We start from the raw sequence: 14,265 nt of genomic DNA, 5'->3' as shown, positions 1-14,265 counted from the left end.
AACTCCAGAGGTACGCGGAGATCAGTGCCTCCAAAGGAGACGATGCCTGACTCCTCGTGAAACATGATAGGAGTCCCAGGATTCCTGTGGCACGTGGAAAGGGACTCTTGGTCTCCCGCCTCAGGTGGAGAGGCGTCCCAATTACCTGCCAAGCCTCGAGAAGAATCCCGAGTTGTCCCTCACAACTAGGCAGGAGTCCTGACGTCGCTGAAGAAACACGTGGGTGGAAGGGCCATCCCAGTTGTAACTTGAAAATATACCCCAGGTTCCCGCCGCAACTCGAGAAAATCCATGAGACTTTCCCCTCGCCGCGAGATGAGGCCCGATTCCCCTGCACTGCGTGCAGAGCAATTCCGTCTTGCACATCAAACATGAAAGGAGCCTTGATTTCCTTGATGGCACTCCAGAGAAACCCGAAGAACACTGTTTCAAGTCTAGAGGGATCCTGAGGTCACTGTTGCAACACGAAAGAGCTCCGTCGACCAATAATCAACTCGATATGAGAGGTCAGTCCCTAACTTCGACTTCAGAGGAATACCACCTTACCACAAGCACCTCAAGAGGAGGCTTCTCTCAGCTCTAGGTATGTGAGAGGGACCCTGAATTTGCGGCCTCAAGTGGAATGGACACTGCGATGCCCTTACGCGAAATAAGGCCGGATATCCCTGCAGTGACTTGAATGCAGGCTCGTCTTGCATCTCCCAAGACGAAAGGATGTCTGAATCCCCTGTGGAGACCACAGAGAAAGACCTAGTTCCCCACCTCATCGCGACCGGAGGCCTCACATCCTTTGAAAACTCCAGAGGTACGCGGAGATCAGTGCCTCCAAAGGAGATGATGCCTGACTCCTCGTGAAACTTGATAGGAGTCCCAGGATTCCTGTGGCACGTGGAAAGGGACCCTTGGTCTCCCGCCTCAGCTGGAGAGGCGTCCCAATCGCCCTGCCAAGCCTCGAGGAGAATCCCGAGTTGTCCCTCGCAACTAGGCAGGAGTCCTGACGTCACTGAAGAAACACGTGGGTGGAAGGGCCATCCCCGTCGTAACTCGAGAATATACCCCAGGTTCCCGCCGCAACTCGAGAAAAATCATGAGACTTCCCCCTCGCCGTGAGATGAGGCCCGATTCCCCTGCACTGCGTGCCGAGCAATTCCGTCTTGCACATCACACATGAAAGGAGCCTTGATCTCCTTGATGGCACTCCAGAGAAACCCCAAGAACACTGTTTCAAGGCTAGAGGGATCCTGAGGTCACTGTAGCAACACGAAAGAGCTCCATGGACCAAGAATCAACTCGAGATGAGAGGTTAGTCCCTGGCTTCGACTCCAGAGGAATACCACCTTACCACAAGCACCTCAAGAGGAGGCTTCTCTCAGCTCTAGGTATGTGAGAGGGACCCTGAGTTTGCGGCCTCAAGTGGAATGAACACCGCGAAGCCCTGACTCGAAATAAGGCCGGATATCCCTGCAGTGACTTGAATGCAGGCTCGTCTTGCATCTCCCAAGACGAAAGGATGTCTGAATCCCCTGTGGAGACCACAGAGAAAGACCTACTTCCCCACCTCATCGCGAACGGAGGCCTCACATCCTTTGAAAACTTCAGAGGTACGCGGATATCAGTGCCTCCAAAGGAGACGATGCCTGACTCCTCGTGAAACTTGATAGGAGTGCCAGAATTCCTGTGCACGAGGAAAGGGACCCTTGGTCTCCCGCCTCAGCTGGAGAGGCGTCCCAATTGCCCTGCCAAGCCTCGAGGAGAATCCCGAGTTGACCCTCGCAACTAGGCAGGAGTCCTGACGTCGCTGAACAAACACGTGGTTGGAAGGGCCGTTCCCGTCCTAATTCGAGAATATACCCCAGGTTCCCGCCGCAACTAGAGAAAAACGATGAGACTTCACCCTCGCCGCGATATGAGGCCCGATTCCCCTGCACTGCGTGCAGAGCAATTCCGTGTTGCACATCACACATGAAAGGAGCCTTGATTTCCTTGATGGCACTCCAGAGAAACGCCAAGAACACTGTTTCAAAGCTAGAGGGATCCTGAGTTCACTGTAGCAACACGAAAGAGCTCCGTGGACCAAAAATCAACTCGAGATGAGAGGTTAGTCCCTGGATTCGACTCCAGAGGAATACCACCTTACCACAAGCACCACAAGAGGAGGCTTCTCTCAGCTCTAGGTATGTGAGAGGGACCCTGAGTTTGAGGCCTCAAGTGGAATGGACACCGCGATGCCCTGACTCGAAATAAGGCCGGATATCCCTGCAGTGACTTGAATGCAGGCTCGTCTTGCATCTCCCAAGACGAAAGGATGTCTGAATCCCCTGTGGAGACCACAGAGAAAGACCTAGTTCCCCACCTCATCGCGACCGGAGGCCTCACATCCTTTGAAAACTGCAGAGGTACGCGGAGATCAGTGCCTCCAAAGGAGACGATGCCTGACACCTCGTGAAACTTGATAGGAGTCCCAGGATTCCTGTGCACGTGGAAAGGGACCCTTGGTCTTCCGCCTCAGCTGGAGAGGCGTCCCAATTGCCCTGCCAAGCCTCGAGGAGAATCGCGAGTTGTCCCTCGCAACTAGGCAGGAGTCCTGCCGTCGCTGAACAAACACGTGGGTGGAAGGGCCATCCCCGTCGTAACTCGAGAATATACCCCAGGTTCCCGCCGCAACTCGAGAAAAACCATGAGACTTCCCCCTCGCCGCAAGATGAGGCCCGATTCCCCTGCACTGCGTGCAGAGCAATTCCGTGTTGCACATCACACATGAAAGGAGCCTTGATTTCCTTGGTGGCACTCCAGAGAAACCCCAAGAACACTGATTCAAGGCTAGAGGGATCCTGAGGTCACTGTAGCAACAAGAAAGAGCTCCGTGGACCAAAAATCAACCTGAGATGAGAGGTTAGTCCCTGGCTTCGACTCCAGAGGAATACCACCTTACCACAAGCACCACAAGAGGAGGCTTCTCTCAGCTCTAGGTATGTGAGAGGGACCCTGAGTTTGCGGCCTCAAGTGGAATGGACACCGCGATGCCCTGACTCGAAATAAGGCCGGATATCCCTGCAGTGACTTGAATGCAGGCTCGTCTTGCATCTCCCAAGACGAAAGGATGTCTGAATTCCCTGTGGAGACCACAGAGAAAGACCTAGTTCCCCACCTCATGGCGACCGGAGGCCTCACATCCTTTGAAAACTCCAGAGGTACGCGGAGATCAGTGCCTCCAAAGGAGACGATGCCTGACTCCTCGTGAAACTTGATAGGAGTCCCAGGATTCCTGTGGCACGTGGAAAGGGACCCTTGGTCCCCCGCCTCAGCTGGAGAGGCGTCCCAATTGCCCTGCCAAACCTCGAGGAGAATCCCGAGTTGTCCCTCGCAACTAGGCAGGAGTCCTGACGTCACTGAACAAACACGTGGGTGGAAGGGCCATCCCCGTCGTAACTCGAGAATGTACCCCAGGTTCCCGCCGCAACTCGAGAAAAACCATGAGACTTCCCCCTCGCCGCGAGATGAGGCCCGATTCCCCTGCACTGCGTGCAGAGCAATTCCGTGTTGCACATCACATATGAAAGGAGCCTTGATTTACTTGATGGCACTCCAGAGAAACTCCAAGAACACTGTTTCAATGCTCGAGGGATCCTGAGGTCACTGTAGCAACACGAAAGAGCTCCGTGGACCAAAAATCAACTCGAGATGAGAGGTTAGTCCCTGGTTTCGACTCCAGAGGAATACCACCTTACCACAAGCACCTCAAGAGGAGGCTTCTCTCAGCTCTAGGTATGTGAGAGGGACCCTGATTTTGCGGCCTCAAGTGGAATGGACACTGCGATGCCGTGACGCGAAATACGGCCGGATATCCCTGCAGTGACTTGAATGCAGGCTCGTCTTGCATCTCCCAAGATGAAAGGATGTCTGAAGACCCTGTGGAGACCACAGAGAAAGACCTAGTTCCCCACCTCATGGTGCCCGGAGGCCTCACAACCTTTGAAAACTCCAGAGGTACGCGGAGATCAGTGCCTGCAAAGGAGACGATGCCTGACTGCTCGTGAAACTTGATAGGAGTCCCAGGATTCCAGTGGCACGTGGAAAGGGACCCTTGGTCTCCCGCCTCAGATGGAGAGGCGTCCCAATTGCCCTGCCAAGCCTTGAGGAGAATCTCGAGTTGTCCCTCGCAACTAGGCAGGAGTCATGCCATCGCTGAACTAACACGTGTATGTAAGTGCCATCCCCGTCGTAACTCGAGAATATACCCCAGGTTCCCGCCGCGTCTCGAGAAAAACCATGAGACTTCCCCCTCGCCGCGAGATGAGGCCTGATTCACCTGCCCTGCGTGTAGAGCAATTCCGTGTTGCACATCACACATGAAAGGAGCCTTGATTTCCTTGATGGCACTCCAGAGAAACCCCAAGAACACTGTTTCAAGGCTAGAGGGATCCTGAGGTCACTGTAGCAACACGAAAGAGCTCCGTGGACCAAAAATCAACTCGAGATGAGAGGTTAGTCCCTAACTTCCACTCCAGAGGAATACCACCTCACCACAAGCACCTCAAGAGGAGGCTTCTCTCAGCTCTAGGAATGTGAGAGGGACCCTGATTTTGCGGCCTCAAGTGGAATGGACACCGCGATGCCCTGACTCGAAATAAGGCTGGATATCCCTGCAGTGACTTGAATGCAGGCTCGTCTTGCATCTCCCAAGATGAAAGGATGTCTCAATCCCCTGTGGAGACCACAGAGAAAGACCTAGTTCCCCACCTCATGGCGATCTGAGGCCTCACATCCTTTGAAAACTGCAGAGGTACGCGGAGATGAGTGCCTCCAAATGACACGAAGCCTGACTCCTCGTGAAACTTGATAGGAGTCCCGGGATTTCTGTGGCACATGGAAAGGGACCCTTGGTCTCCCGCCTCAGCTGGAGAGGCGTCCCAATTGCCCTGCCAAGCCTCGAGGAGAATCCCGAGTTGTCCCTCGCAACTAGGCAGGAGTCCTGATGTCGCTGAACAAACACGTGCGTGGACGGGCCATCCCCATTGTAACTAGAGAATATACCCCAGGTTCCCGCCGCAACTCGAGAAAAACCATGAGACTTCCCCCTCGCCGCGAGATGAGGCCCGATTCCCCTGCACTGCGTGCAGAGCAATTCCGTGTTGCACATCACACATGAAAGGAGCCTTGATTTCCTTGATGGCACTCCAGAGAAACCCCAAGAACACTGTTTCAAGGCTAGCGGGATCCTGAGGTCACTGTAGCAACACGAAAGAGCTCCGTGGACCAAAAATCAACTCGAGATGAGAGGTTAGTCCCTGGCTTCGACTCCAGAGGAATACCACCTTACCACAAGCACCTCAAGAGGAGGCTTCTCTCAGCTCTACCTATGTGCTGAGGTTGCGGTCTCAAGTGGAATGGACACCGCAATGCCCTGACTCGAAATAAGGCTGGATATCCCTGCAGTGACTTGAATGCAGGCTCGTCTTGCAATTCCCAAGATGAAAGGATGTCTGAATCCCCTGTGGAGACCACAGAAAAAGAACTAGTTTCGCACCTCATCGTGACCGGAATCCTCACGTCCTTTGAAAACTCCAGAGGTACGCGGAGATCAGTGCCTCCAAAGGAGACGATGCCTGACTCCTCGTGAAACTTGATAGGAGTCCCAGGATCCCTGTGGCACGTGGAAAGGGACCCTTGTTCTCCCGCCTCAGCTGGAGAGACGTCCCAATTGCCCTGCCAAGCCTCGAGGAGAATCCCGAGTTGTCCCTCGCAACTAGGCAGGAGTCCTGCCGTCGATGAACAAACACGTAGGTAGAAGGGCCATCCCCGTCGTAACTCGAGAATATACCCCAGGTTCCCGCCGCAACTCGAGAAAAACCATGAGAATTCCCCCTCGCCGCAAAATGAGGCCCAATTCCCCTGCCCTGCGTGCAGAGCAATTCCGTGTTGCACATCACACATGAAAGGAACGTTGATTTCCTTGATGGCACTCCAGAGAAACCCCAAGAAAACTGTTTCAAGGCTAGAGGGATCCTGAGGTCACTGTAGCCACACGAAAGAGCTCCGTGGACCAGAAATCAACTCGAGATGAGAGGTTAGTCCCTGGCTTCGACTCCAGAGGAATACCACCTTACCACAAGCACCTCAAGAGGAGGCTTCTCTCAGCTCTAGGTATGTGAGAGGGACCCTGAGTTTGCGGCCTCAAGTGGAATGGACATCGCGATGCCCTGACTCGAAATAAGGCCGGATATCCCTGCAGTGACTTGAATGCAGACTCGTCTTGCATCTCCCAAGACGAAAGGATGTCTGAATCCCCTGTGGAGACCACAGAGAAAGACCAAGTTCCCCACTTGATCGCGACCGGAGGCCTCACATCCTTTGAAAACTCCAGAGGTACGCGGAGATCAGTGCCTCCAAAGGAGACGATGCCTGACTCCTCGTGAAACTTGATAGGAGTCCCAGGATTCCTGTGCACGTGGAAAGGGACCCTTGGTCTCCCGCCTCAGCTGGAGAGGCGTCCCAATTGCCCTGCCAAGCCTCGAGGAGAATCCCGAGTTGTCCCTCGCAACTAGGCAGGAGTCCTGCCGTCGCTGAACAAACACTTGGTTATAAGCGCCATCCCCGTCGTAACTCGAGAATATACCCCAGGTTCCTGCCGCAACTCCAGAAAAACCATGAGACTTCCCCCTCACCGCGATATGAGGCCCGATTCCCCTGCACTGTGTGCAGAGCAATTCCGTGTTGCACATCACACATGAAAGGAGCCTTGATTTCCTTGATGGCACTCCAGAGAAAACCCAAGAACACTGTTTCAAGGCTAGCGGGATCCTGAGGTCACTGTAGCAACACGAAAGAGCTCCGTGGACCAACAATCAACTCGAGATGAGAGGTTAGTCCCTGGCTTCGACTCCAGATGAATACCACCTTACCACAAGCACCTCAAGAGGAGGCTTCTCTCAGCTCTAGCTATGTGCTGAGTTTGCGGCCTCAAGTGGAATGGACACCGCGATGCCCTGACTCGAAATAAGGCCGGATATCCCTACAGTGAGTTGAATGCAGGCTCGTCTTGCATCTCCTAAGACGAAAGGATGTCTGAATTCCCTGTGGAGACCTCAGAGAAAGATCTAGTTCCCCACCTCATCGCGACCGGAGGGCTCACATCCTTTGAAAACTCCAGAGGTACGCGGAGATCAGTGCCTCCAAAGGAGACGATGCCTGACTCCTCGTGAAACTTGATAGTAGTTCCAGGATTCCTGTGGCACATGGAAAGGGACCCTTGGTCTCCCTCCTCAGTTGGAGAGGCGTCCCAATTGCCCTGCCAAGCCTCGAGGAGAATCCCGAGTTGTCCCTCGTAACTAGGCAGAAGTCCTGATGTCGTTGAACAAACACGTGGCTGGAAGGGCCATCCCCGTCATAACTCGAGAATATACCGCAGGGTCCCGCCGCAACTCGAGAAAAAACCATGAGACTTCCCCCTCGCCGCGAGATGAGGCCTGATTCCCCTGGCCTGTGTGCAGAGCAATTCCGTGTTGCACATCACACATGAAAGGAGCCTTGATTTCCTTGATGGCACTCCAGAGAAACCCCAAGAACACTGTTTCAAGGCTAGAGGGATCCTGAGGTCACTGTAGCAACACGAAAGAGCTCCGTAGACTAAAAATCAACTCGAGATGAGAGGTTAGTCCCTGGCTTCGACTTCAGAGGAATACCACCTTACCACAAGCACCTCAAGAGGAGGCTTCTCTCAGCTCTAGGTATGTGAGAGGGACCCTGAGTTTGCGGCCTCAAGTGGAATGGACACCGCGATGCCCTGACGCGAAATAAGGCCGGATATCCCTGCAGTGACTTGAATGCAGGCTCGTCTTGCATCTCCCAAGACGAAAGGATGTCTGAATCCCCTGTGGAGACCACAGAGAAAGACCTAGTTCCCCACCTCATCGCGACCGGAGGCCTCACATCCTTTGAAAACTTCAGAGGTACGCGGAGATCAGTGCCTCCATAGGAGACGATGCCTGACTCCTCATGAAACTTGATAGGAGTCCCAGGATTCCTGTGGCACGTGGAAAGGGACCCGTGGTCTCCCGCCTCAGCTGGAGAGGCGTCCCAATTGCCCTGCCAAGCCTCGAGGAGAATCCCGAGTTGTCCCTCGCAACTAGGCAGGAGTCCTGACGTCGATGAACAAACACGTGGGTGGAAGGGCCATCCCCGTCGTACCTCGAGAATATACACCAGGTTCCCGCCGCAACTCGAGAAAAACCATGAGACTTCCCCCTCGCCGTGACATGAGGCCTGATTCCCCTGCCCTGCGTCCAGAGCAATTCCGTGTTGCACATCACACAAGAAAGGAGCCTTGATTTCCTTGATGGCACTCCAGAGAAACCCCAAGAACACTGTTTCAAGGCTAGAGGGATCCTGAGGTCACTGTAGCAACACGAAAGAGCTCCGTGGACCAAGAATCAACTCGAGTTGAGAGTTTAGTCCCTGGCTTCGACTCCAGAGGAATACCACCTGACCACAAGCACCTCAAGAGGAGGCTTCTCTCAGCTCTAGGTATGTGAGAGGAACCCTGAGTTTGCGGCCTCAAGTGGAATGGACACCGCGATGCCCTGACTCGAAATAAGGCTGGATATCCCTGCAGTGACTTGAATGCAGGCTCGTCTTGCATCTCCCAAGACGAAAGGATGTCTGAATCCCCTGTGGAGACCACAGAGAAAGACCTAGTTCCCCACCTCATCGCGACCGGAGGCCTCACATCCTTTGAAAACTCCAGAGGTATGCGGAGATCAGTGCCTCCAAAGGAGACGATGCCTGACTCCTCGTGAAACTTGATAGGATTCCCAGGATTCCTGTGGCACGTGGAAAGGGACCCTTGGTCTCCCGCCTCAGCTGGAGAGGCGTCCCAATTGCCCTGCCAAGCCTCGAGGAGAATCCCGACTTGTCCCTCGCAACTAGGCAGGAGTCCTGACGTCGCTGAACAAACACGATTGTGGAAAGGCCATCCCCGTCGTAACTCGAGAATATACCCCAGGTTCCCGCCGCAACTCGAGAAAAACCATGAGACTTCCCCCTCGCCGCGAGATGAGGCCCGATTCCCCTGCACTGCGTGCAGAGCAATTCAGTGATGCACATCACACATGAAAGGAGCCTTGATTTCCTTCATAGCACTCCAGAGAAACCCCAAGAACACTGTTTCAAGGCTAGAGGGATCCTGACGTCACTGTAGCCAAAAGAAAGAGCTCCGTGGCCCAAAAATCAACTCGAGATGAGAGGTTAGTCCCTGGCTTCGACTCCAGAGGAATACCACCTTACCACAAGCACCTCAAGAGGAGGCTTCTCTCAGCTCTAGCTATGTGCTGAGTTTGCGGCCTCAAGTGGAATGGACACCGCGATGCCCTGACTCGAAATAAGGCCGCATATCCCTGCAGTGACTTGAATGCAGGCTCGTCTTGCATCTCCCAAGTCGAAAGGATGTCTGAATCCCCTGTGGAGACCACAGAGAAAGACCTAGTTCCCCACCTCATAGTGACCGGAGGCCTCACATCCTTTGAAAACTCCAGAGGTACGCGGAGATCAGTGCCTCCAAAGGAGACGATGCCTGACTCCTCGTGAAACTTGATAGGAGTCCCAGGATTCCTGTGGCACGTGGAAAGGGACCCTTGGTCTCCCGACTCAGCTGGAGAGGCGGCCCAATTGCCCTGCCAAGCCTCGAGGAGAATCCCGAGTTGTCCCTCGCAACTAGGCAGGAGTCCTGACGTCGCTGAACAAACACGTGACTGGAAGGGCCATCCCCGTCATAACTCGAGAATATACCGCAGGTTCCCGCCACAACTCGAGAAAAACCATGAGACTTCCCCCTCGCCAGGAGATGAGGCTCGATTCTCCTGCACTGCATGCAGAGCAATTCCGTGTTGCACATCAAACATGAAAGGAGCCTTGATTTCCTTGATGGCACTCCAGAGAAACCCCAAGAACACTGTTTCAAGGCTAGAGGGATCCTGAGGTCACTGTAGCAACACGAAAGAGCTCCGTGGACCAACAATCAACTCGAGATGAGAGGTTAGTCCCTGGCTTCGACTCCAGAGGAATACCACCTTACCACAAGCACCTCAAGAGGAGGCTTCTCTCAGCTCCAGCTATGTGCTGAGTTTGCGGCCTCAAGTGGAATGGACACCGCGATGCCCTGACTCGAAATAAGGCCATATATCCCTGCAGTGACTTGAATGCAGGCTCGTCTTGCATCTCCCAAGACGAAAGGATGTCTGAATCCCCTGTGGAGACCACAGAGAAACACCTAGTTCCCCACCTAATCGCGACCGGAGGCCTCACATCCTTTGAAAACTCCAGAGGTACGCGGAGATCAGTGTCTCCAAAGGAGACGACGCCTGACTCCTCGTGAAACTTGATAGGAGTCCCAGGATTCCTGTGGCACGTGGAAAGGAACACTTGGTCTCCCGCCTCAGCTGGAGAGGCGTCCCAATTGCCCTGCCAAGCCTCGAGGAGAATCCCGAGTTGTCCCTCGCAACTAGGCAGGAGTCCTGACGTCGCTGAACAAACACGTGGGTGGAAGGAACATCCCCATCGTAACTCGAGAATATACCCCAGGTTTCCGCCGCAACTCGAGGAAAACCATGAGACTTCACCCTCGCCGCGAGATGAGGCCCGATTCCCCTGCACTGCGTGCAGAGCAATTCCGTGTTGCACATCACACATGAAAGGAGCCCTGATTTCCTTAATGGCACTCCAGAGAAACACCAAGAACACTGTTTCAAGGCTAGATGGATCCTGAGGTCACTGTAGCAACACGAAAGAGCTCCGTGGACCAAAAATCAACTCGAGATGAGAGGTTAGTCCCTGGCTTCGACCCAGAGGAATACCAGCTTACCATAAGCACCTCAAGAGAAGGCTTCTCTCAGCTCTAGGTATGTGAGAGGGACCCTGAGTTTGCGGCCTCAAGTGGAATGGACACCGCGATGCCCTGACTCGAAATAAGGCCGGATATCCCTGCAGTGACTTGAATGCAGGCTCGTCTTGCATCTCCCAAGACGAAAGGATGTCTGAATCCCCTGTGGAGACCACCTAGAAAGACCTACTTCCCCACCTCATCGCGACCGGAGGCCTCACATCCTTTAAAAACTCCAGAGGTACGCGGAGATCAGTGCCTCCAAAGGAGACGATGCCTGACTCCTCGTGAAACTTGATAGGAGTCCCAGGATTCCTGTGGCACGTGGAAAGGGACCCTCGGTCTCCCGCCTCAGCTGGAGAGGCGTCCCAATTGCCCTGCCAAGCCTCGAGGAGAATCCCGAGTTGTCCCTCGCAACTAGGCAGGAGTATTGCCGTCGCTGAACAAACACGATTGTGGAAAGGCCATCCCCGTCGTAACTCGAGAATATTCCCCAGGTTCCCACCGCAACTCGAGAAAAACCATGAGACATCCCCCTCGCCGCGAGATGAGGCCCGATTCCCCTACACTGCGTGCAGAGCAATTCCGTCTTGCATATCACACATGAAAGGAGCCTTGATTTACTTGATGGCACTCCAGCGAAACCCCAAGAACACTGTTTCAAGGCTAGAGGGATCCTGAGGTCACTGTAGCAACACGAAAGAGCTCCGTGGACCAAAAATCAACACGAGATGAGAGGTTAGTCCCTGGCTTCGACTCCAGAGGAATACCACCTTACCACAAGCACGTCAAGAGGAGGCTTCTCTCAGCTCTAGCTATCTGAGAGGGACCCTGAGTTTGCGGTCTCAAGAGGAATGGACACCGCGATGCCCTGACTCGAAATAAGGCCGGATATCCTTACAGTGACTTGAATGCAGGCTCGTCTTGCATCTCCCAAGACGAAAGGATGTCTGAATCACCTGTGGTGACCACATGGAAAGACCTAGTTCCCCACCTCATCGCGACCGGAGGCCTCAGATCCTTTGAAAACTCCAGAGGTACGCGGAGATCAGTGCCTCCAAAGGAGACGATGCCTGACTCCTCGTCAAACTTGATAGGAGTCCCAGGATTCCTGTGGCACGTGGAAAGAGACCCTTGGTCTCCCGCCTCAGCTGGAGAGGCGTCCCAATTGCCCTACCAAGCCTCGAGGAGAACCCCGAGTTGTCCCTCATAACTAGGCAGGAGTCCTGACTTCGCTGAACAAACACGTGGGTGGAAGGGCCATCCCCGTCGTAACTCGAGAATATAACCCAGGTTCCCGCCGCAACTCGAGAAAAACCATGAGACTTCCCCCTCGCCGCGAGATGAGGCCCGATTCCCCTGCACTGCATGCAGAGCAATTCCGTGTTGCACATCACACATGAAAGGAGCCTTGATTTCCTTGGTGCCACTCCAGAGAAAACCCAAGAACACTGTTTCAAGGCTAGAGGGATCCTGAGGTCACTGTAGCAACATGAAAGAGCTCCGTAGACCACAAATCAACTCGAGATGAGAGGTTAGTCCCTGGCTTCGACTCCAGAGGAATATCACCTTACCACAAGCACCTCAAGAGGAGGCTTCTCTCAGCTCTAGGTATGTGAGAGGGACCCTGAGTTTGCGGCCTCAAGTGGAATGGACACTGCGATGCCCTGGCTCGAAATAAGGCCGGATATCCCTGCAGTGACTTGAATGCAGGCTCGTCTTGCATCTCCCAAGACGAAAGGATGTCTGAATCCCCTGTGGAGACCACAGAGAAAGACCTAGTTCCCAACCTATTCGCGACCGGAGGCCTCACATCCTTTGAGAACTCCAGAGGTACGCGGAGATCAGTGCCTCCAAAGGAGACGATGCCTGACTCCTCGTGAAACTTGTTAGGAGTCCCAGGATTCCTGTGGCACGTGGAAAGGGACCCTTGGTCTCCCGCCTCAGCTGGAGAGGCATCCCAATTGCCCTGCCAAGCCTCGACGAGAATCCCGAGTTGTCCCTCGCAACTAGGCAGGAGTCCTGACGTCGCTGAACAAACACGTGGGTGGAAGGGCCATCCCCGTCGTACCTCGAGAATATACCCCATGTTCCCGCCGCAACTCGAGAAAAACCATGAGACTTCCCCCTCGCCGCGAGATGAGGCCCGATTCCCCTGCACTGCATGCAGAGCAATTCCGTGTTGCACATCACACATGAAAGGAGCCTTGATTTCCTTGATGGCACTCCAGAGAAACCCCAAGAACACTCTTTCAAGGCTAGAGGGAAACTGAGGTCACTGTAGCAACACGAAAGAGCTCCGTGCACCAAGAATCAACTCGAGATGAGAGGTTAGTCCCTGGCTTCGACTCCAGAGGAATACCACCTTACCACAAGCACCTAAAGAGGAGGCTTCTCTCAGCTCTAGGTATTTGAGAGGGACCCTGAGTTTGCGGCCTCAAGTGGAATGGACACCGCGATGCCCTGACTCGAAATAAGGCCGGATATCGTGCAGTGAATTGAATGAAGGCTCGTCTTGCATCTCCCAAGACGAAACGATGTCTGAATCCCCTGTGGAGACCACAGAGAAAGTCCTAGTTTCCCACCTCATGGCGACCGGAGGCCACACATCCTTTGAAAACTCCACAGGTACGCGGAGATCAGTTCCTCCAAAGGAGACGATGCCTGACTCCTCATGAAACTTGATAGGAGTCCCAGGATTCCTGTGGCACGTGGAAAGGGACCCTTGGTCTCCCGTCTCAGCTGGAGAGGCGTCCCAATTGCCCTGCCAAGCCTCGAGGAGAATCCCGAGTTGTCCCTCGCAACTAGGCAGGAGTCCTGACGTCGCTGAACAAACACGTGTGTGGATGGGCCATGCCCGTCGTAACTCGAGAATATACCCCAGGTTCCCGCCGCAACTCGAGAAAAACCATGAGACTTCCCCCTCGCCGCGAGATGAGGCCCGATTCCCCTGCACTGCGTGCAGAGCAATTCCGTGTTGCACATCACACATGAAAGGAGTCTTGATTTCCTTGGTGGCACTCCAGAGAAACCCCAAGAACACTGTTTCAAGGCTAGAGGGATCCTGAGGTCACTGTAGCAACACGAAAGAACTCCGTGGACCAAAAATCAACTCGAGATGAGAGGTTAGTCCCTGGCTTCGACTCCAGAGGAATACCACCTTACCACAAGCACCTCAAGAGGAGGCTTCTCTCAGCTCTAGGTATGTTAGAGGGACCCTGAGTTTGCGGCCTCAAGTGGAATGGACACCGCGATGCCCTGACTCGAAATAAGGCCGGATATCCTTACAGTGACTTGAATGCAGGCTCGTCTTGCATCTCCCAAGACGAAAGGATGTCTGAATCCCCTGTGGAGACCACAGAGAAAGACCTAGTTCCCCACCTCATCGCGAC

Source organism: Cervus elaphus, chromosome 25, assembly GCF_910594005.1.
Source record: "Cervus elaphus chromosome 25, mCerEla1.1, whole genome shotgun sequence".
Classification (NCBI taxonomy): domain Eukaryota; kingdom Metazoa; phylum Chordata; class Mammalia; order Artiodactyla; family Cervidae; genus Cervus; species Cervus elaphus.
The sequence above is the reverse complement of the archived record's forward strand: the minus strand, read 5'-3'. Positions refer to the sequence as shown.